Source organism: Ictidomys tridecemlineatus, chromosome 10, assembly GCF_052094955.1.
Source record: "Ictidomys tridecemlineatus isolate mIctTri1 chromosome 10, mIctTri1.hap1, whole genome shotgun sequence".
Classification (NCBI taxonomy): domain Eukaryota; kingdom Metazoa; phylum Chordata; class Mammalia; order Rodentia; family Sciuridae; genus Ictidomys; species Ictidomys tridecemlineatus.
Window position 1 is genome coordinate 69285134 of NC_135486.1, and position 22946 is coordinate 69308079.

Sequence of the window (22946 nt, forward strand, 5' to 3'; positions counted from 1 at the left end):
TAGAAATAATTTGCTTCAGATCTGTAATGAAGGCTTGAAGCCACATGTGTTTTGGGAGCTGCCAATCCAGGATAACATCTAGAGTATCTTTTTTTTTTCTTTTAATACCTCAATTAGATCTATGTGGAGTGTGGAAACAGCAGATAACTGGCAATGTAGAGTTGGCAGAAAGGAAAGAAAAAAGAAGAAAAAAAAGGAACTTTCTTTAACCACCACCCCTCCCCCCAAAGTAAAATGACTTTATTGTGCTTTTATCGACAGAGTTGCATGCAGCAGTGAATGCTTGAATCATTTCAGAGATAATGAGACATTATGTTTCTTGGTTCACTATTTAAAAATATAAAACCAACAATTACAGATGGAAACTATTCATTTGGAGATTTAAGGATAGAAAAAAAAAAAAAAAGAAAAAAACCCATAGTCTGAGCATACTGTAGATAATTTAGCCCATGCAGTTCTGATTCCAGATTCCAGAGTAAAGAGGTGGGTACATTTACAGTGAAGAACATGCAGCAGGGAGAGTGTCTTGTGGGTTTGGGTTTGATTCTGACCCAGCCCCAGACTTGAGCCCCCCCTGGTCTGTGTGCACAAGAGGTCACAACTACCACCTCCCTGGGTTTTGATTCTTACAGTAGCATCCAATAGTAAGAAAACCACTTGCAAAATAAATGGTGCATCAAGTGGAGATTCATCTCACGAGACGAGCAATGATTGGCAAGAAATGTCTCACATCTAGCTACAGAGACCTTAAAGCTGTTCTGTTTGAATCATCTGAAGTCTGGGAGGGTGAGGTAGTCAACGTCTAATTATTGAATGTAAAGAATCCTTTTCTATGTATTTTAAGCACATTTTGTTGGAAGAAGCATTGTTCTCAATGTGCTCATAATCTGAAATTATATCCTCAGTGTTTAATAGGCATAAAATTTTAGTTTTATGCATGGAAATTAAAATATTTGAGGCATTTGTCCTGAAATATATTTTTTTAAGATTATCAATTTAGACTGTAGAGTTGCAAAATCTTAGATAAAGATAATAAACTTCTGAGTATTTCTGTTCAGAATGAAAAAAAAATTCTGAAATAGTAAAATTTAAAAAAAAAAACAAACACAGTATATTTTGATGGGTTAAAATGTTCACCTAAGCAAAGACAAACTTCCAGTTAATAGTAGTAATACTAATACCAGTGTTGTAAAACTTTTATAACTCAATTCAAGTATGAGAATATATGCCCTTTAGGGCTGGGGATGTGGCTCAAGCGGTAGCGCGCTCGTCTGGCATGCGTGCGACCCGGGTTCGATCCTCAGCACCACATACCAACAAAGATGTTGTGTCCGCCGAGAACTAAAAAATAAATATCAAAAATTCTCTCTCTTCTCTCTTTCTCTCTCTCCTCTCTCACTCTCTCTTTAAAAAAAAAAAAAAAGAGAATATATGCCCTTTAAAAACATTAAGCTGTTATTTTTATCAAAAACCACTCATTTTATTCTAATATGTATGAAAACAAATTTTGCAGTTTTTTAATGGTTATCTATTAATTGATCTATTACTTCTACTTCATAGAAAGCATCAATTAAAATCTTAAAACATTAACCTCTGTTTTACATTTTTCTCCAAAGAAAATGTGTTATTTAGAAAACAAACATTGTTGCCTTGTGATCAGGGTTATTTTTTTTCAAATGAGCCAACACAACGGAATAAAATATACGATCTCAGTGGCTGAGGCTGACTCACTTCCTGTTTCAATAACAAAAATGTCATCAGCTAGACTCCAACCAGCACAGTTTGTCACTGTGTTTGTGGCTTTATTTGTACATGTTGCCAAAGGTTCTTAGGGAAAATACACTCATCATTTTCATACCAGAAAGGAGACTCTCAGTGAGCAGATTTGGCTATGGCTGTTGCCTTGCGTATTATTTATGTTATAACCAATGCTTTCTTAATGCAGGGAGAATGCTTGTCTGGCTGCATAAAACAGTACTGGGAATTCACAATTCACTCATGTCACCAAAGTGCTAACACCAGTGGTGGTTTTCCAAAGAGTGAGCAGTATGTTCAAGTGGCAAGGTGAAACAACAGAGCTGAGAATCAAAGGCCTAAATGTTTGCCTGCCTTATCTAAGAGACTGTTGGATCTTGGACTTTCATTTAACATCAACAGATGATAATATTAAATAAGATGATCTCCATGTTTTCTTCTAATAAAAAATTCCAAGATTCTTTTCCTAGAATCATGAAATTCAGTTGGCATTCTTTGCTTGGTCAGTGTATAATGTTCCCTGAATTTAGAACTTGATCCCCTAGCGATTCACTGGTTTGATTTTAAATGATTCATCTGCATGAGTCATTGCCACATGCCTCTAGGATTGGATGGCTATCTACTGCATTGGTACTACCTTTTGTGCAAATTGCAGTAACTCAGCTGCTAAAGATTCCAGACTGTGCGTGCCCCTGGTCATATCAGCTGCAAGACCACATCCATGGCTTGCAAGACACACCTGGAGGGCCTGGGAAGAAGAGGATCCAGGTATCTAAATGGACTCCCTAAATGCCATTCCAGGCTGTCTTTGAGGTTTACGTGGTTTGGGACAGATTCTCAGGAGACAGAGAGGCATTTCAGGAATCCTCTAGATCTTACCTGAGGAAAGCTACTCTGGTGACTCATCAGGTGTGACATTCCCCTTAGAGTCAGAATGAAACAACATCCTATTCAAGAAAAGAGGGACTTTCCTGCAGCTGATGGGGAAACTTAGACAAAATCCAAGTCATTCTTTTGCCCAGTTTTAGAAATCTCCATGCCTGTATGGAAGCATATGGATCTTAATGATTTCTTGTTCAAAATCCTTGTAGAGAATGACATTCTGGCCATGTTTCTCCCTCAAATGCGTCTTAAAAATTCATCAGAGTCTAACTATAAAGGCACCATCCAGTTGTAATAATTAGCATCTTATTTGCATTCAGTTCATTCCAAGTTTTACGTAAATGTCTAATCTGGTGATAGGCATTGTGTAATTGCTAAGTAAATATTTGCCATCCATTACAAAGAAAGAATAAAATGGGCACGGCTGTTTTCCTGTCCTTGTAACCCAGGGTTTTATTCTTCATGAGTAGTGTGTGCATCAGCCTTGCATCATGGTCTTATGTGTCTGTGACTCCCTTATTGATAACTGGGCATCCACTATGGACTCAGTTACAAAAACATTATGGAAGACTGTGCTGCTATGTAGCTTCCAAAAATGATGAGGATGCCCTGTTTTCTGTAAAGTTTGATATTCCTGAGGAAGGGGGTTGCAGCTATTGAAAAAAACACCATCCTCAGGAAATGAGTTCACAACCTGGGTCATGGCCATGGACAATCAGGCACAACCTGGGGATACTGAAATGTGTTTGGACCAATGCCAGGGTTTCAACCAATTGAAGAGTGACTTAGTCCCTCCCTAACAGTCAGAAGCAATTTGGGTCTATAGGTCCCATGGATAACAGGAAAGATCCAAAGTCTACTCCTGAATTGCTTTGGTTTACCAAGAGTTTATGGGCTGAGTATCAACTGGTGCTGGTCATTTCTGGTTTTGCCCAAAAGAAACCAACAGTTCAATCATTTAATAGTCTCTAGCTCCTCCTTCCCCTTTAGGCCTTCTCCCTAACAGTTTGCTCTTTGTTCCCAGAAATACTCCTCCTTCCATAGATTGATTGATGACTGCAGGCTACTTTCACTTCCCATTTTAAGATTTTTAAAATTCCCCAGTCTAGATTCTCACTTTAGAATCTTTGCTGTAAGCTTCTGATCCTCAAATCTTTCTAGAGCCTTAACCCCATTACTCTGAGATCACCTGTAAACACTGCAGTGTATCCTTCCCAGTCTGGAACAGACTAAGCTATTCCTAGACGCAGCTCCACTTCTTCCCTTTTTTGTATTGCATGAACTGTGCCCACAGTTTTCCTCACCCCAGAACCCCACCATGCCTCTCCCAGCTACCTCTCTCCAGCTGTCCTCTATCTGAATAGACCTCTTCCCCCTTGGCCTGTTAGCAGCACCTGAGTCTGTACTGTTTGTTCGAGAATGATTTTGTTTCTCTATTTTGAGCTGCACAACTGTCTTTGGATACCGGTGCCCAACATAACTGTTTTCCTGCAGCCCAGTCCACTCATGGATCCATGGCTTGGCAGAGAGGGCTCTCAGGCTGAGTGACCATGGACCAGCTGACCTTTCTGTACCTCAGTTTCCTCCTCTATAGGAGGAGAACACTAAAACTGACCTCATGGAATCCTTGTGAGGAGAGAAGGAGAAGATGCACGTAAAGGACTTGGTAGGAATTGACATACGACAGAAACTCAGGAATCACCTCCTACCGACACCTGAAGATCACAAGAGCAATTGGCTCATTAGCTTTCCCAGGGAAGGCATTTCTGCTCCATGTACTATTATTGGTATCTCTGATTTGGGGTTCTGAACTTGTGTGCTTCACAGGGGCTTCAAGTCCCCTGTGTCACTCAATAGTGACAAACCAAAATAAAAGATCTTGGCAAATGATTAGCAGCCATTCCTGCTGCTGTGGTCATAAACCCTGTTGCTATTTTAGGGCCAGTATTGTTCAAGCTGGATTTAGTTTTCCTTTGCTGTCTATTTTGGCGTTGACTTGCTCTAAAAGGGCAGGCTGCACACGGCGTGTCAAGCCAGTGGCTTGTCTGTGGTCTTTGTCCAAGTTTACTCAGTGAGGAGATCAGTAATGGAAAAAATAAAAGAACCTGAAAAAAAATCACCTTTCATTCAGTCTTTTTTAAAATATATTTTTAAACAAAGAGATGTCTTAGAAAGTGTTTTGCTTCTACTTGTAAAACCAGAGGAAATAAGATTTATCTAGTAATGTGAATTATTGGAAGAGGAGAGAGAGAGTGAAGATCTTTCTACAATGTCTGTCTCTACATATATGGATTTCTTGCTCTCTTTATATATGTGTATATATATATATATATGCCAGTTTTTCTCTGTGTGTGCATGTGTGTATACCCATGTATAACTGTGTACATATATGTAATGTGTGTCTGTGTTTGTGTATGTCTGTATTTGTGCATGTGGCTGCGGGTAGTTCTTCATCTGCTCATCTGTTTTCTGTATAGGATGGATTTTTGAACCCCAGAAAAAAAGTGTCTCCTTAAACTTATGGAAGAAATCTGTCAATATAGCTTAACCACAATGTAAATTGGGGGGATTAACATCTTCTAAGTGTTTCAGGTTATTTTTTTCAAGTACTGTTTACCAATTCTGAAATTCACTGTCATGCAGCTACAGGCACCTACCATCCTGTAATAGGACAGGAAAAACATCACATTTTATTTGTACTTCTTCTTTATCAAACTGTGTCAATAGAGTGAGCTTAACGAGTGACAGTTTGCCTTTTTACTGCAGAGGGTCTGTTGTGGCTCAGCATCTAGTGCTTCTCTGTCCCTAAGAACCTTAGCATGGGATTATGTGATAAACCAGGGACTGGTGTGAGGAGTTTTGGCTGTGTGATGCACCCTGGACACCACATGTTAAGCTAACAGTGACCCTTTCTACTCACAAGGGTTGGAATACTTTTTATTGGCCATTCTGAAGGGAAAATCAGTGTCATTCCCCCTTTCAGGACAGGTCAACAGAGTGAGAACAGTGGTAGGACAGTAGATGTGACAATTATTCTAGGTGTCATTGGCCATGGCCCTAAGAAAACGAAGGAATATGTTGTAGATGACAACTGAAAAGGTTTGAATCATTATCAGAATTCATCAGTGACCCATGCCATAGCTAACTGGGTTTACAGGAAATACATTCCCAGGTGAAAAAACCTTTGGCACTCAGTCCAGACTTTCAGTTCAGAGGACACTGAGTTCCCAGTACAGGGGAGTGGAAGGTGATGTCATCCAAAAGATATTCCTTGCTTCCAAATTAGAAAGGGTGTTCAAAGTTCTCTAGTACCCACACACAGATGAAAAATACGTCTCTGAATAGCTATGAGCAACTTTTTGACAAACAGATGTTCCAGAAAAATCTCATGTATATAGTTTCCTTTAGAGAATGCTCCATGGATTCAACATGTACATTGGAAGCCTATGTTCACTTAAAACTTTCCCAGAAGATATCGTTAGGAGTGAAAATCCAAAATTAGCTCTAGGCCAAAAGTGAATAATTTTGACAGTCACTCTAAGATGGTTTATATTTTTGGAACCATATATGGGTGAAAATAATGATTTCAACAAGGGGAAAGAAGGGGGGAGGGGGAACTTTTAACATACAACAGAAAAAAATGCTTTAACTTTCACATGTGAAAGAGGTCGAATTCTCAAGACTTGCTAAATGAAACTCCAGGTAGTTTTAAAATTCCCTTTCACTAAAAGTTTATTCGAAATGCTTTATCAACTTTCAGGGCTAAACCACTAAACATTGCTTCCACTAATTAATATTTAACAGTTGGCTAGCATTTCTCTTCTGCATGTGTTCCCTTTTCATAACTAAAAACTAGTCAAAATTTAATTGAATTTTGATGATAATCTTAATAGCATCATTCTCTACATTTACTCCTTAAAGCAATTTCATTTTTGCAAATTGCTTTTGCATTCTTTATAGCTAGTTACATAACTTATTTTGCTCAAAGAGTAAATTAAATACTTACTGATGTAAAGTTGTTTTGCTTTTTCAGAATAAACACAAATATGTCAACAAATGCATAGAAAAGCATCTCATCTCGACAGGATTCATCAGTGTTCATTATTAAGTGTCTCTTAGTACTATTTCTAGCAGAGTACATAAGCCTTCCTCATAGATCTGGGAATGGGCATTGGAATAAAGTACTAAATTATGGCTTTTCTGGGCATGCACTCAGTCTAATCACCTGTTAGCTGACACCCCTTACACCTCAGAAGCTGATGAGCATCCAGATGGGGCTCCAAATTTAGAATTTTGAATTATATCCTAGGGGTCTTGGGCATTTAAAAATCACTTTGCAAGTCTCATCAATTTTAGAAGAACTTTCCAATGTGGAACAGCAGCCAAGAGCAGCAAACTTAAGCAAACACCCTCTTTATAAGAAACTGAAATTCTCAGAGAGAAAAATACTAATGAGTGGAAGCAATACAGGAGTGAAAGTGAAGAATGGCCATAGGAGAGAGTTGTTACTATTACTACTATGAAAGACATTTTTAAAAAATTCTCTAAAGTGGTAATGTGTTCAGGGTTCGTTTCCTGATGGCTAACTTTTTAGCAGAGCTGGGTTGAAAGTTATAGCTCTAAAGAGCACAAGTATAGCTGTGAGCTTAGATGTGCCCTGAGGATGTCATGCACCCCAGAGACTCAACTACTATGTAATTTGGGGTGCGGGGTTCATTGCACCACTCAGCAGCCAGCTACTATGTCTTCATTGTCATCAGTTTTGTTGAATGTCAAAAATCACCTATTTGGAGACACCTGTGTGCAAGAGAGAGAGGTGGACTCTGAGTGATGTTCCCTAAGGCTCATCATCTTCTCACTTAGAACAGCATCTTGTCTGTGGGGAGGGAAGCCTTTAATACACTGATGATAGCATTGGGAGGCACCACAGGAAATGACGTGGCCCAAAGTTCTAACGGAAACCTGGGGGATTTTGGCCTTCAACCAGCACCCCTCATGGCTACCACTCTCTGAACCTGACCACTAGAGTGTCTTCCTGCATGCACCTCCACCTCTAGGCCTTAGATTATCTTTCAGCTAACTTTCTTCAATTGTGGTGACCTTGCCCACCAAGACACCACTCATCAGAAATGATGCCCTCTCATCTCCAGGTGTCACATGAACACTGTTCCTAAGTACACCATGCATTTCCTACTCTATACCATCTGTGGCTCAGGTTGGAGCTGGCAACATACCCACTGGCTGGCTGAGTAAAGTCCTAGTTAAAAATACACAACTAACAGACACAAACTCTCTTGTAAAAAAAAATAAATAAATAAATTGTCCTGTGTTTTTAAATTCAACAAAAGGGCAGAACTTAAAAAAAATTCCTTGGAATCTGACTTTTTTTCTTAATGTAAAAATAACTAAAGTTCAAATCCAAGTCACAAAGGCCAATGGTTTGGACCTTCTCAGTGATTATGTACTTTTAACAACAAGATTCACTTGTTGATCTAAATGATATTTGGAAGCATGTAGAAAAATCTCATCACTTTTTCTTAGCTCAGGAGGAAAGAAAAAGCCATTCACACTGATTTATCAGGAAATATGCACTGAGAATTTTTAAATAAACGAAAAGTCACAGAAATTTGGGAAGTCTGAGAACATGAGCAACTCTGGAGCAGCTTCTCAATGCAGGCAACTATTTTTTAAGACAGTAAACATGTAAGTATTTATGATATGCATGGTCTCTTGGTAAATGCTGTTAATAAAAACAAAGTTACATTTGGTTTCTCTTATCAGGGAAACTGCAGATTGAGATAATGGCATGACCTTAGATCCTACAGGACACTTGACTATGGTAGGACATGGTTCTGCCAGTGAATACCATCATTTCCTTGTATAGTCACATGGCCAATTATGTAGCTGATTATTAGGATACACATAAAATCCTCTATATCTTTGGTATTATTGTGTCCACTGTATTTATACATACCTCTCCAATACTAGCACTTCTTATTTCTGCAATAATTCTCCACCAACACCCTGTGTCACTTTAGGAGGGCTGAACCGTATTACAACAGGAGGGATCTAATTCAAGAAAGCTATCTTTCTCCAAATTCTGATCTGGTTGAAGCTCTACCTTGTAGTATGTATTCAGATTCCTCAAGTGAAATGTACTGGTGCATGTTATAATAAATTCACTTGTAGAAATTAATTTAAAAAACCTGTTTCTCACCAAATCTAAAACTTAGAGATGTTAGAACCAGCTTTCTTACATCTTTTTCAGAAGACCTAGGGACTTGAGCTCTTCATTGACAAAGGGGACTGATACTGGCTTATCATTTCCAGAGGTGGTTGGGTGACCATACCTGCTTCAGGAATTACACAGGCATAGATCTCTCCTGCCCACAATGATGCAGAGTGCTACAAAAAGTCATTTTATTCATTATTTTAGACAACAATAAAAAGGGTTTCATAAGCACTTAAAATCCAGTGTGCTGGGATGCTTTCCATGTTGCTGGCTAATCATCTTCATTCGAGGGTTAGTGCTGATATCAAAATAATATCCCCCACAGCATCGCTCTTCTCCCACCACCTTTCATGATCATAGGCAACTCCACCGGCAATAGCGCTGTGACTGTGGGTGGGTGGCTAGAGGACAGGCTATGAAGAGTCCTCCACTTCACACAGGCAAGGCTGCGTTTTTCATTGTGTTCTGTGACTTCTCTTTCAAGAGCTGCTATTACTGGACTGGCAGGCCTGCTTTACATAACCCTTCACTCTGCATTTATATCCTCCTGGTCCTCTAATAGGATAAAAAGGAAGAAAGGAGCATAATAGGAACAAAATTTGCTTCTGAATATAGCGGCTTAGTCTTCTCATGGGATCCTTAGGGGTCCACCTTTCTTCTCTACCTTGCCTTCAACTCTCGGTGACCTGTTTCTCACTGGAGTGTGGACATCCGGGATGATGGGTGCAGGCTGCCAGAGATACCCTACTGCAAGAATAATATACTTCATTGTGACCAAGCTCTGGCTGTACCACCCAACTTTATTGGTTTTAGTGTGTTTTGGAACAGACTGAAATTCGCTTACTTTCTTAAAGACTCTGTGGTTCAGACAGTGTAATACGCTTGAGTTCTTCTGGCCTCTGGGGAAAACCTATACTCTCTTGAATTAAATAAGAGAAAACTACCCTTCAACATAATCCTAAACCAGAAGTAAGAGGCATTAATTCACGTTTCAGACATGGTTGAGAACATAGCCACACATTCTGCTGTCATCTTTCCTTTAAAGGATGGAGCCTAGTTCCCTCCATTTTTGTGTAGGCTGGACTCTGTGATTCCTTCTAGAGTAGAAATTGATAAAGTGCTTACAGGTGTGTGTTGGACCTGCTTAGAAGCATATGGTTTCTCCTTTTATTACAGACTCAGAATTACTCACTCTGGGGGAGGTCAGCTGCCATACTGGGAGGACACTCAAGCAGCCCCAAGAATAGAGGCCTCTGGCAGAGCCACATGAGATGTCTGCAGTGAGTTGGTGAGTTGGTGAGTCCGGCAGCCCCAGGCGAGCCTTTGGAGAACTGTGATCTCATCCAGCATCTTGTGCTTAATCTCAGGAGAGATCCTGAGTCTCTCTTCCCAGCTGAGCTGCACTGGGAATTCCTGTAATCTATGGGCATTCTTGATCCATAGAAACTGTGAGATCATATAACTTTTTTGTTTGAAGCCACTAAGTTTTGAGTTAGTTTGTTACAGATGGGAAAAGCTGATGCTATTGAAAGACAGAGCTGTGGATGGAAATCCTAGGAATTTGTTCTCATTGTCTTGACAGTGCATGTTTAGATTTTTGAAAGGACACGCACATGCATATATCATGTATTGACTAAAGTTAGTATTGTGTGAAAACCTGAGGGTATGTGTTTCTGAAGGTTATTTCATCTCTCCATCTTCTTGTTAGTCTCATCATATCACTATGTTTGCATATCCAACAAGAGAGACATACATTTTTCAGGCAGTAATCACAGACACCATGTATCCTATGTGGTTGAGGGCCAAAAGAAATATAGTAGTAAGAGGTTGTGAGGGGAATGGGATAATAAACAAGGAGGGAAATGAATTACAGTAGATGGGGTAGAGAGAGAAGATGGGAGGGGAGGGGAGGGGGGATAGTAGAGGATAGGAAAGGTAGCAAAGTACAACAGTCACTAATATGGCAGTATGTAAAAATGTGGATGTGTAACCGATGTGATTCTGCAATCTGTATTTGGGGTAAAAATGGGAGTTCACAACCCACTTGATTCTAATGTATGAAATATGATATGTCAAGAGCTTTGTAATGTTGTGAACAACCAATAAAAAATAAAATAAAATAAAATTAAGGAGAAAAAAAAAGAAATATAGTAGTACCTTTCCAGCCATAAACAACAACAGACAAATGGGGACTATTTTGCATGAAAGAATTCAGAGAAGCACAGGAATCACCTTTTTAAAATATAATTCAGCCAAATATTTTTATTCAGTAGGAATGGAAATATCTTGTAATTCTTGACTTTTTTTTTTCATTTCTCATTTCTCTCCACTTTTGGGTGATCCTCATTGTTTCTAATTCTGTGTTGTTTAGATCATTTTAGCAGATGGTAATCAAATACCAGACAGATCTCAAATTAATAGCAAATGGTAAGATTTCCTTGGAGGCATTTTTCCAAGCCCCCTCAACCTAAAACTGATGACTCTGAATGTATGGGAGTGGGATGGGGAGGGATGGTTGGAGGTTTCTGGGTAATGCAATATATTTTAGTACTCAAGTTTTAAAAAACATTACATGATAATTCTTGTCCAGTATAGAAAAATTTAAAAATATAGATGAACCAAGGGAAGATAATACAAATTACAATCACACAAGCTAGAGATAACTGGTATCAAGATGCCAAGGTGGTCATGGAGACGAGCACCTGGTGGAAGGCAGGACAGGTGGAACTCCTGGGACTTGAGGCTGCCTTGGGAAAGAGGAGCACCAGACCTTTCTCTAATAGACAACATGATGTATAGAACTAATGGAAACTCTGAGCACTTGCTAACATTTCACTGCATATACCCATCTAAGTTTTCATCTATGTATTGTGTATTTACTTTAGCATCTATCTTTATCCTATCAAGATAGAATAATGCCCAACATACTGTTTGACAATCAGCTTTATTTTCTTTAAGAATACATTACATGGGCTGGGGGTGTGGCTCAGTAGTACAGCGCTTGCCTAACATGTGGGAGGCACTGAGTTCAATTCTCAGTACCATACATAAATAAAGAAAATAAAGGTCCATTGATAATTTAAAAAATTAAAAATACTTTATATATTTTTCTGTATTAGTGAATAAATATCTGTTTAATTACAAGGGCCACATAATAAACCATAATAAATGAGTACTCAGTCTATAATGAATATCCCCATTGCTAATAAGGGGAAGGCAGAGATTAGAAATGCTGGATTATAGGACATGCATTTTGAGGCTTTGATATATTTTGTCAAATTGCTTTCAAAAAAGTTATATTGATCTGCACTCACATTGCCTGTGTTTTGAAGCGGACATGCAACTCTAATTTTACCAATCTGTCAGCACTGTTTGTTTGTTCCACATTTTAAGCAATTGCAAGAACACACATCACAGTGGTCCTCCAAACCATGCAGCATCATCTTAACTCATAGGTTAGACAGAAATTCCACTGCTGTGGAATTAAAAGAGCTTCTCCTCTTATCTGTTCTTTTGCCTACTTTATCTGTGAAGGAAAACTTGGGTTAGAGTAGTTAGATGAATCTTTCCCAAATCTGAAACCAAACTTAAGGTGATTGACTCCCAATCCCAGGAGTCTGACTTCTACACCCCATTGTGTCTGGTCTCTCATACGTTCCTATCTCCTTCCCACCTGCCCAAGATACATCAGGAGCTTCCAGTATGAGCCCTGGCCCCCAGACCTCTGTTATTATGCAAGCTTCATCCATTTCCCTTGATCCTATTGGACAGGTTCACTTGAAACACTCTATATTTCAAAGCAGCTAGAAGATTTTGAATAGTCTCAACATAAAATGACAAGTGCTTCAGATGATGGATATGTTGATTATCATGATTTGATCTGTACTCATTGTATACATGTATTAAAAGATCACATGCTCCCTCATAAATATGTACAATTATATGTTAATTAAAGAAAATAAAATTAAGAAGTTGAAAAGCCCCACTATGATTAGATTTACTTTAAAAAAATTTTTTGTTGTAGTTGGATACAATATCTTTATTTTATTTACTTATTTTTATATGGTGCTGAGGATCAAACCCAGCACCTTGCATGTGCTAGGAGAGCACTGTACTGCTGAGCTACATCCCCAGCCCTGATTAGATTTACTTTTAATGCATAGAATATTAGAGGCTTCTGAAGGCAAATACTCTTCAATCTTGTAGACATTGAACACAGATATTTTTTCATATGGATTTTAGTATAACGTATCTACAATACACATGGATGTTCCAAGAGAAAGAAATCCCTGGTAACTAGGCCTTTTCTGTTGCTGTGACAGAGTCACACATGCTACAAATGAATAGAAGTGTTCTCTTCGTTTTCTTTTTGGGCTCTGCAAACATGCTGGCGGTGGGGGGATGGGGACCCTCTTTCAAAAGAATCTACTACTCCAGTTTTTGGTAGTTGTGTCTTCACTTCCATGCAGTGTTAGTCACGTGGTAAAAGACACATCTGTGTAGGGGCTTGAGCATCTGCCAGCTAACGCACTCAGACAATTTAAATGACTTCACGTTATTGCACCTTCAGGATGTAGCCCCAAACTGTCATGGCTGGGACAAGAAGGAAAACCCGACCCTGCAGCAGATGACTTTGACAGCGATGCCTCACAAGGACATGTGCCTGCAGAATTAAAACAGGGTTATGTTGGCACTTTCTAGGAATAGTTCCTACCTGTTACCTTCATCTGTTTTTTTTTTTTCTTTCCAAATCTCCAAATTTCTTTAAAAGACATCCCAGGAAGTGGGATATTACCAGTGGCATGGAGAGTCATGGAAGTTAAGGAAGGAGTTGGCTGCACACCTGTGTTCTCCATGTTTCCGCTGTTACAGCATCCTAGTCACTACTGCTAAGATCACTGGTCTGGATGCTGTGTCCCTCCAAAATTTACATGTCGAAATTTTACCACTAAGATGGTGGTTTTAGGAAGTGGGGACTATGGGAGATGGTTAAGTCAGGGTAGAACCCTCATGAATGGAGTTAGCTTTCTTATAAAAGAGGCCACAGGGAGCTGCTTCACCCCTTCTGCCATGTGGGGGAAACAGAATAGACGCCATCTATGAAACAGGAAGTGAGCTTTCCCTAGACCCGGTATCTGCCAGCACCTGAACCTTGGGCTGCCAGTCTGAAGAACTGTGAGAAATAAATTCCTATTGTTTATAAGCTCCTTGTTTTATAGTATTGTGTGATAGTGGACTAAATGGGATAACACGTGTGTAATATGTTAAACATACCCTCCTCCCCCACAATTTCATAACTTAAAACAGTTCTATTTTTTTCTCATGATTTCATGGATCTGGTACTTGGGAAAGGCGCATGTGTATGGTTCTTAATTGGGAATCTCTCATGTAATTGCAGTCAGATGTCAGCCAGGGCTGGTGTTCAAGATGGCTCAGTCATATGGCAAACATTTGGTGCTGTATGTTGGCTGAGAGCTTAGCTGTGTCTGTCAACTGGAGCACCTGTGGTGACCTTCCGGAATGCCAGTCTCAGGGTTGCTGGGCTGATTACATGCAGTTAGCTCGCTGGCATGCTGTCCTCAAGCAAGTCCCCGAAAGGCTGTACCACCTTCTCTGATTGCTGTGGTTTAGATATGAGGTGTCCCCCCAGAGCTCCTGTCATAATGCAGGAATATTCAGTATAAAATGATTTGTGAGATTGTGGGAGCTGTAACCTGATTAGTCCTTTTTAGTTTGAATGAACTGACTGAGTGGACAGCAGGTGGGGTGTGACTGGAGGTGGTCAGTCACTGGGTACAAGCCCCAGGAGGGTACATCTTCCCTGCAGCCTCTTCCTACTCCCTCTCTCTGCTGCTTGACCCCATCACGAATTGAGCAGCTTTCCTCTGCTAGGCCCTTTCTCCTCCATGTGCTGCTTTACTTTGGGCCTAGTAGGAAATGGAGTTGGCCATCTATGGACTGAGACCTGTGCTACTATGAGCTAAAGTAAATTTTTCCTTCTCTTAGTTTCTCTTGTGGGGTATTTTAGTCACAGCAGTGAAAAAGCTGACTGAAACACGGACCCAACTTCAGATATCTTGCAGAGCCATGTCCAGCATAATCTGTTAGTTGAAGCAATTGCACATTCAGCTGGGGTCAAGGGGAAAAATCTTGGATCCCACCCACCTCACAGTGGAAGAAATGCTAAATAATTGGGCAATATCTTTTTGAAATGGCCCAATTAATACCGTGTTATGCACTTCACCCTCAAATTAAATGGTGTGGCTTTTGAAGTCAACAGATTGACATCAAGGTGTGGAACTATGTGCTCATGGTTGAATATAAAGCACTTATTATTTCTGTTTCCAGTGAGCATATACTAAAGCTCCAGAGGTTAATGACTTACCCAGTATTCTAGGATGGGTGATCTTCCTCCTCTATAAAGTGACCATCACTTCTACTTACATGAATTGTTTGGACACTATCATCCTTACAATTTTATCAAGTGTTTGCCACATGAGGTTGTCCAAGAGAACTTCATAGCAGCACTCAAATAATCAGGCATTGTTATTATTATTAGCAATGAGAATGGTCCACTCAGATCTGTCTAAGTGGCAGGTGCTACATCTTGATGTGGCATACACGTCAGGTGGGAGATCAGTATTTGCTAATTATAATTAAGCTTTATGCAGGATGTTTCTGACTGCCAACATAAACGCATCTCCCCATAGATCAGCTTGCAAGAAAGTTTCAATTATGAACCTAGATTCATTTTCTATTGGAAGATAAACACTGAAGTAGGATTTCCTGCTGAAGTACACTTTACTAGACTGTGTCTTATGCCTCAGCTTATGAGTATCTCACTAGAAGTTCATTTATTTGTTCAGTTGTACATTTAAGTTTTTGATGTTAGCTTTTTAAAAATCTTATTTCTATTGCATGAATATACACATATCATAAAATTTACTATCAATTATTTCAGTTGTACTGTTGACTGGTGTCAAACTTATCTATGGTGCAGAGCAACCATCACTACCATCTACTCCATCACCTTTCTTGTCTTTGCAGAACTGAAACTCTGTTCCTATTAAGTAATATACCCTTGCTCCTCCCTCCACCCAACCCCTGGCAACACCATTCTGCTTTCTCTGATTTTGAACTACCCTATATAACTCATTTCAGTGAAATCATACAGCATTTATCTTTTGTAAGACATCTATTTTATTTACTATAAATAATGTTTTTCACTTACTATTGTGTTTTCTTTCTTTTGAAGATTGAGTAATATTCCTTTATGTGTAGTCTCACATTTTGCTTATCCATGCCTCCTTCAAGAGGGCACTTGCACCCTTGGGCTATTGTAAATAATGTTGCTGTGAACCTGGGTGTACAGCACTTCTTCAAGACCCTGCTTTCAATTCTTTTGTGTATGTACCAGGAAGTAGAGTTTCTGCATTTAATATAATCCTATGCTTAATTTTCCGAGGAACTGCCTTTGTGCTTTCTATGGTGGCTATGCCATTTTACACTCCACAAGACACAAGAGTTCCAGTTTCTCCATATTCTCACACAAACGTGAGTTTTACAGGAGGAAGCAGCTTGCCTGCCCTCTATTCTCTGGTACCTTAATTTCACCAGCACATTTGGTTCACACTGTTTTCTTTTGAGAAGAAAATGCCCTCAGTCTATCTCTGAAGAATCCTGTTTTCAAGGAAGTACATAAGAGAAAAAAAAAAAAAGAAGAAGAAACAGCTCAAATAAGCCAGAGGGGAAATGCACTTTGGACAGACTTCTGACCTAAGTGAAGTGCTCACCTATTTTGTTATTAAGCATAGTCCTATCTTTCAGCCAAGCTTCCTCACCAGCTAGATCAACACGTGGACTGTGGACACTGTGACATAGTGTCCCATTCTGAATGTCTCCTCCTGTCACAAGACAAGAATGAGGATAAAGCCTGCAATGTGATCCCTGTAATCCAACATCTTGATGCTAATCCTGGGGAACTTTATTATTTACCATCTCCATTTGCCACTGACCTCAAGGTTTCTGTAAATAAAAAGTAATTGCTTCCCACAGAAATTAGGGGATGTCTCCTGTAGAAATAGCATAAGGTAACAGATTCCACTGTTCAGAAAAAGGATACAGATTAATGGAATTTTTCAGGTGATCAGGGAGATAGACACCCATCCTTAGATCAACTTACTCTTACATGGAACCAGGATACAATGTATTTTCGTCCCCAAAGGACCAGTCTAGAATTTATCAGGCATATTTTTTTATGTAATTGCTTACAAACTTTTCATGATTGGTACCAACACTTCTCTTGGAGTGAAGAGGTTTTCAAATGCATTTGTTTTCAGAATAAATCTATTTCATAGCCCATTATTATCCCTGAACAATATGTACTTCATAATTTGAAATTTAAATGTAGAAAGTAGCAAGGACCTTTGTGGACTGGTGGAACTAAACAGGTTTTGTGTCTCGAGGCTTGATGGAAGGTCAGAGAGAGATGGTCAAAGGTATTTAAGGTAAATGCTATGGATTAATTCATCTCATGGTGGTAAAAAGGCTGCCCTAACAGAAAGTTAACTGGATCTATCTCTATTACTTCCAATTTTCTGAACTCTATTGAACTTGAAGCTTTGTTGACAATGTACTAAGAAGAATTATTAATTGTATCTGCCTATATTTATATTATCTAGATATGTCATCATGTGAGTTCAAGGAAAATCTTTGCACTGAGGAGACCCCAAGTTCAATCAAAATGACTGTTATCTGACATCACCTTGGAAACTTGTCTCCATCATGGTATAAACTGTAAAAGCAACAGGATAGCAAGCAGGGCACAGCTCAGTGGGAGGAGTAAGCAGATGGAAAACAGTGGTTTTGCAGTTTTAGGGTTGATAGGAGTTAATTATGATGTAAGTATGCATAAGAACTTCATTATCTTTGGAGGGCAGAGGCTGCTATTAGTTTAACACAGAATTTTCTGCAATGTTGTGTTCTCCCTGAATTCTGGAGTAAGCCTTGCTCAGAACATCACTGTCCAGCCTCAGAAGTTGCAGCTCCAATCAGCATTTTGAACTCTCAGCATCAGCAACTCCCTGGAAGATAGAGAAAGTATTTCAATGAGTGAGAGCCACAGCTTCTACACAGAGTTCCACTCTAAAAGGAGAACATCCCGAATAGCTCTGGTGATGCCTGGCCATAGCTTTTCAGATAGGGAAATCATTTTGTCCTTTGGGTTTAGCCTGGGGTTTCAGTAGCAAAGGCAAGAAACATTTCAAACAATGTTAAACAAACTGACGCTAAGGAGTTTGTATTGGAAGATACCAAGCCTTAGGTCAGGAAGCAGTGTCAGCCACCTGAGGATTGGGGTCTGGGACTAAGGAGCTGTCTAGTATAGGCACCTGCCTTTTTCAGCATCCACGGGGTCTCTCTTTCTTCTGTGGCAAAGCCACAGTTTTCACAATACACAAAGTTCAGGAACTCAGCTTTTACTGACTAGAGTTCTTCTCTCCTCTTTAATAATTATTTCCAACTTCAACAAGAGCCCTGCTTTATTCCATAAAGGGGTGTGCATATGCATGTGAGTGTGCGTGTGTGTTTGTTCCAGACAGTGCCAGGGATTCATCAAATATTCTCATGATTATTGCTGTCTTTCCTTGTTCACACACAACAACCTTTAAGAAAATTCAATTTGGTGTAAGTTAGATAGAAAAAGTTTTGATTTTGTCCTGCACGAAGGATCTGAGGCCTTATCATGGAAGCTGCTGGCAGCTGGGACGCCTTCTACACAGTGAGGCTTCTGTGATGAGAAATTCCCTGTCCTTGGGTACCAGGGCTGCAAGTCCCTGCCTCATATAATGCAACCCCATTTTTGCTGCTGAGGTTCAGGTCCTTCAAACTTTTAAAATGCAAATCTCCAAGACCAGTTTGAAGCATCATGGGGAGTGGGGATGTCACTGCAAATTCTGGGCAAGGAGGGTAGGAACCTCTAGCTCATAGCTTCCAGGGCTCCTGGGGCTGTCTGTGTCCTCCTCGTGCAGGTGAGTGGCTGGTATTGTGTATGTGCCTGCTTCATTAATCCATGACAGATTGAGCGGAAACAACACTTTTAAAAAAAATTTTCCTAGTTTCTCTCTCAGCAAAATGACACTACTTTAAAAAAAATTTTTTTTTTGAGTACCAAGCATATGGAGTCTAATAAATTATATCTTTAAAAAGACAGGAGATTTCCATTATAAACCATTATATTTTTCATAGATGTTGCACTTAGTAGTCCCACTTAAAATAACCATAAATCCTTAAGTTATTCCTACAAATTTACATGGGCCAAAAAAAAATATTTTTCTTTCAATTTTAGGATAAAGATCATATAACTAGATAACCATAAGACACTGGATTCCTGTCTAAAGAACAATGTTTTGATTTGACTCAACCACAGACCTGGTAGAGATCCTGCTGTCTACAGATCCTGAGTCAACATGAGAGTTCATTTTCAATGAAATGCTGCAATGATTCCCTTTGAAATGTATCATTTTAAATGCTACTATGGGGGATTTGTTAAATAAAAGTTTTACAACATATATGAAAAAATGTGATTTATTTTCCTCATGGATGATTTTGGGAGCCTTCCCCAACAACGAACTGGAATCCTGTAACATATGAATGCTAACATGTCTTTGTAAATCAGCTTCCTTTCTGAAAGATCACAATGGAACACACAGGCACGTAGAGTAAGGAAGCACATAAGTCAGTGGTATATTTAGTAGTATGATGAATGAGTTGACACATGTAGATAAATTGCTACAGAATCTTATACTAAGCATGATATTAGCTTATGATATTTGGGAAGATGACCAGCTGTGCAATTTTGTGATGTCTTCAGCAACTTTGGTACTTTACAAAAATTTGCATGTATTTTATGAATTCCATTTAAAGGATCTAAGGGTGACTTCCCTTCCTGAAGAATCCTTGCAGGTCACCAGCTGTCAGTTTTGGAGACTGCCCTCTCTGATCTTTGGACTTGAGTCTGATAAGGAAAAATGTAAATTGACAAAATTAAATAAATATGTATGAAGCTTTTGTTTGCCTAAAAAGGGGAAGGGAAGCATTGTTTTCCTCTGCACATATCAGATTATCTCTGCCTCTGATATGGAGTTATGTGAATTCCTCCCATGCATCCTCAAGCTCCTGGTATGTTATTTTTAAATTCCTTGTGCATCTTTATTTTTGAGTAGCAGCTTTGCTTCTTGATGTATTTGTGGCCCATTAAAATAAACACACTGTTTAAGTTAAAAATTATAAGACCCTTAATTGTGCCATTAAGACTTAAAGATAAAAAAATAACATTTCATTGGAAAATAATCATGTTGTGGGAATCACATGTAGCATTTGACTTCTTCTGACAAGTGGGCCTGGTGTTACTTGTCTTGGTAACAACACCATTTCTTTTGTGTGGGCTTTGTTTAAAGAGGAGGGACGTTACCCAGTGTTTGTTTAATCTGATTTGGTTTCTGGGATATTCTTCTCTTCTCTTCTCTTCATCAAGGGATGATGTCATACTGAGAGCTACCCTGATTAGATAGCTGGTCAAACGTGCAAGCTCAAGCAAAAGCCACAGCCCAGGATCCTTGGAAGAAAGAGGTCTAGATGAAAAGGAAGGAGTCCTGGTGGTAAACCCTGCCATTGTCATGGGAGGAGAAATTAGGTCACAATGGAGCTCTTAGCCAATACTAAGAATTATCTCCTGTCTGTAATCCATGGGAGTTCTCATCAGTTCTAACTAAGAAAAGATTCTATGGCACTAAATAGCTCAAAGGAAAGACTTCTGTTCATTCTTCCAATATTGATTTCATTTCTCTAAATAGGACATGGAGATTTTTAGGAATAAAGTGTAACATTCTATTATCCTTATTTTCCCTTCATGTTTTCAAGCTCTTTATCTCATGGATGCTCCCAGGAACAGCAGGGATATTTATGCAGACAGAAGAAGATACAGCAGCTCAGATAAGTTTAGTGACCTCCTTTAGGCTACTGTACTGGCAAAATACAGAATGTGGAGTTGAGCCTCTTTCATATGTTAATTATCTCTTCTCTAAGTGGTGCCTACTACAAATAATTAAAAAAAATATTCTCGATATGCATGGCAAGAAGAAAAGGTGATTTTGCTGCTGTTGTTGTAGATTAAGGAAGAAACTTTGAAAAGCATATGCTTAGTTATGTCTCACATAGTAGTCTTCAATGAGTTCATAAATCTCTCTAGCCATTCTGGGATCCAGATCATAATTTTGCATTAATCTAATATTCCATATAAAAACAATCCAAAATAGTCTTTTTTTCTTTTAGATATTTTTTGTATTTGGATAGTTGTAGTTTTTTGTATCTAGATTTTTACAGTTCTCACCTGGGGAGAAAATACCTCAAGAGTGAGTCTGAAATACAGGTTGAGAAGGCTTAGTCCCCTTTACACCAGGGATATTTTTACTAGGTTTCTCTAATTTCTTGGAAGACATTTTGGTTCAAAGTCAAGCAATTTATTTTATTACTTCTGTGTAGGTGCAAGTTGAATATTTTATAAGAATATTTTACCTTTAAGACAGGTAATCTAGTAGAAACAATCCTGAATTTATCTTCAGTTAAAAGTTTCAGTTATAGAAATGTTGGGTGAATTTCCTATACAAGCGATATAACTATTGGTAAGCTATAAAATAACTTGAATATAATGTATTATTTTATGTGTTTATAGCTAGATTTTATTGCTATGATGGTGTTCTATCTCCAACCAATAGAAAATAACTTGAGAAAGGGAATCTGATTCATGAGTATTCCTTTTCTTAGGCTTGCTCTACAAACTCTGCTCCCTGTAATTGAGACCAATCCTCCTGGGCCCTGCCTGGACTGGTTTGTCCAAAGCCCTGGAGTAAATACCCTGGCCATGAGGTAAAGAGGAAGGCGTTGGAGGAGGATGAGCCTCTGTTGCTTGGGGGAAAGAAGAGATTGCAGAGCGTGTGGCACAAGAGTTATGGAATTTAGACTGAGCAATTTGACTTAAGTGACATTTCACCTACAGCTGCATTAGAAAAGTTCAATTTACCTTAGATAAAGAATTTAAAGAATGTAGAGTGGCTATCAGAAAAGGTCCAAACCAGAGCAGCCTCTGGATCAGAATGCAGAAACTCTGAAGTCAGGCAAGGAGGAACTGTTCAAAATCTTAAAACCTAAAAGAGATAATTTAATGATTGGAAAATTATGCCAATTCAACTACATTTGAACTGTGTAGATTTATAAAAATAGTTTTGTAAATTAATAGGGAGCTTCAAGGAAGGCTAAACTCACAAACCCTCCCAATGTCTGCCTGATGTTTGCCGGTGATCAAGCAGAAGTCCACAGATGTTCTAATGTGCTGCCTACAACGTGCTACACACACAGAAATACACACGTCTTTAGTTGTCATGACTTTTAAAAAACATGTTGTTCACACAGGGGATATTGTGTCTGGCTTTCTGAAGTCTGTAGAGAACCCGTAGGGACATAAGGTTTCATGGCATGGAGGTGCCATCAGCTTGGTTTAATTCCTCTGCTGGGTCTCTTCTCTTCACTCCTGCTCCTCCATTACTTGGTGGTCACAGTTCTTGCTGGGGTTGATCAGCGTGGCTGGTTCAAGGCTTTGGCTCACTTTATGCACTGGCTGTGAAATGCCTTCTATTTTTCTACTGGTTCCCCCTGGGCTTCATAATTAAGTTCAATTTCTTCTGTCTTAAAATTAGGGCATAGGCTGTTGACCTGGATGGAAACAATATGGAATATTTAAGGTGGTACTCTAGCAGTGTGGTGGTCAGAAGTAGCCATTGCAGTATTTCTCAGTTGCCTCCAGTTTGGGCATTTCTATAAAGATCAGTAGAATTTGAAAGAGTTCTTGGGAAACTCATCTTTCTGTGCCTTGCTGACCCTGTGCATGGGTGGAGGTCCAGGCACCTATGATGAATTCACTCTCAAAGGTTTTCTGAGGATTGACTCCACGGTTGTTGGAGACAGCATGCCTCAGCCCTGGTTCTGGCTGGCTTTGGCTTCAGATAGTGCTTTTCTGGAGGTG

The 22946-nt window shown here is 39.2% G+C and overlaps 1 long non-coding RNA gene across 4 annotated transcripts in view; it reads left to right on the top strand.

Annotated features, from left to right (window-relative positions):
* The window catches only part of LOC110597677 (uncharacterized), a 136158-nt gene that overhangs the window by 14870 nt on the left and 98342 nt on the right, over window positions 1–22946 (top strand). For 2 of the 4 annotated variants that reach the window (XR_013426660.1, XR_013426659.1), the window contains exon 4: window positions 10046–10157. This is a non-coding gene — a long non-coding RNA (uncharacterized LOC110597677). The other 2 variants (XR_013426661.1, XR_013426658.1) reach the window with 2 other exon arrangements.